Raw genomic sequence first — 1772 nt, 5'->3', positions numbered from 1 at the left:
GTGTGCGCGTGTGTGCGCGTGCGCGTGCGTGCGTGTGTGTGCCTGCATGTGAGAGAGAGAGCGAGAGCGAGCGAGAAAGATTATTAATTATTTTAACTCTTTAAGTGTCTTTCACTAATTCTTTTTTTCATTGTTTGCAAAAATCTGCGAACCCCCCCTTTTTTGAATTTTTAGCTTTCAATATATTTTTAAATAGTAATTTCCTTTCACTTCCGTTTTTCTACTGCCGTGAATTCCGAAAGCTCAGCTCATTGAGACGTCTACAGTGACGAATGTGCAAGACTGTAGAAGAAAATTGTTGTTTCAATGAAAACATCTGCAACTGTAGACAGTTCAAATAGTTCACCGTCCTTGAAAATAAAAATCTAGAATTCACCGAGTGTAATTTCGCTGTAATAGCACCTGGGATTATTTGAAGCGCTATGCCTCTAGATGCATTATGTGACGTTTTCTGTCAGAAGAGCACACTTCCTTCTATCGCGGTGGATCAATAAAGATAGCAACGAAGCTAGCATAGTAGAATAAGCATTTCTACTTGATTGCTGCCAGGTTACCTTCCAGCGGAAAACTTAATCCAGTAAATGAACTATGACAGAAAGGTGGCGATAAGGATTTCTACAGTCCGGTTAGTACACGTTTTGTATAAATAGTTTCACCGTTAAACGATTATAGTGTATGCATTTTTTTACATAATTAACGGGAAAAGTCTTTGTAGACCAGTTCTCGTTGCATTGCTTTTGTTAATCCCTCTGCATTTGCAAGTATGCTCCCGAGTCGCTGCAATAATGTCGTGAACTAATAGTTTAAATCACAAGACAGTGTTTGCTCTGTTCTCTCTTATGTCTTGGTAGTCACGATACGATGTCGCATTTAACCAAGCGTCCGTCCGTTTGCATAATATTTATATTCGAATTGAAAATCTACTTTAATAACTAGTCCGTAAACTTAATTCATTTATCATTTAAATTCATCTGTGGTCTTGAAAATGTGTCCCCTGTCCTACAACGTTTCCCCTCACGAACCACCTATAATAGTTTACATACATTTGACCAAAATATACTGAGTCTTACTAATATGATCTTTTGTAAAACAACCTTTTTTTAACCAGGGTTTGACAGACAGACGGAGATGAACAAGTTAAGCGGTTAATATCATGCAATATATATATATATATATATATATGTATGTATATGTATAGTGTATATATATATATATATATATATATATATATTGTATTATTGTCTTGTTTCCCCTCGCCCTAAAGAAAATGTGTCAATGGAAGTGGTAATATTTACCAAATAACGTACACCTTGTAACCTGTTTTTTTTTTTTAATTTTCACCTTGGATATTTTAAATAGCTGATATAAAATGAAACTGTAAAAATTACACTTAATATACTTGCATAATAATTTAATAATACAACTAAAAAAACATAAATAAAACAATGAATTGGCAATGTCAGCAGAGGCACAAAAAACATGAGAAAGGGGTAGGAATGGAGGGCGAAATCTCGGTCAGCAGAGTGAAGGGGGCAAAGTTAAACCTTTCTTTGTATGTGATAATAGTCACACGAAATGATGTAGAATGGTCTGAATAATGATGAATGATATGGACTGATGTGTAATAAATGTTGAATGATATGGAATCATATGAATGATTGGAAGATGACATGGAGTGATTATGCAGAGATGAGCATTTTACTAAATTTTTCTGATTTGTTAGCGGCCTGGGTACCCATCCGTCATTTGTCAGTCTGTCATTTTACGTGATG

The 1772-nt window shown here is 35.2% G+C and overlaps 1 protein-coding gene across 4 annotated transcripts in view; it reads left to right on the top strand.

Annotated features, from left to right (window-relative positions):
- The first annotated feature begins 266 nt into the window (after positions 1-266).
- The window catches only part of fbxw2 (F-box and WD repeat domain containing 2), a 152824-nt gene continuing 151318 nt past the window's right edge, over positions 267-1772 (top strand). For 2 of the 4 annotated variants that reach the window (XM_088281388.1, XM_088281387.1), the window contains exon 1: positions 267-625. The gene's annotated coding sequence lies outside the window, so the exon portion shown is untranslated. The remainder of the gene's footprint in view (positions 626-1772) is intronic. The other 2 variants (XM_088281385.1, XM_088281389.1) reach the window with 1 other exon arrangement.

This window comes from Idiotropiscis lumnitzeri, chromosome 18, assembly GCF_059441095.1.
Source record: "Idiotropiscis lumnitzeri isolate Australia: NSW breed Sydney's pygmy pipehorse chromosome 18, RoL_Ilum_1.0, whole genome shotgun sequence".
Taxonomy (NCBI): domain Eukaryota; kingdom Metazoa; phylum Chordata; class Actinopteri; order Syngnathiformes; family Syngnathidae; genus Idiotropiscis; species Idiotropiscis lumnitzeri.
Note: the sequence above shows the minus strand (reverse complement) of the source record. Positions and strands in the feature narration are given on the sequence as shown.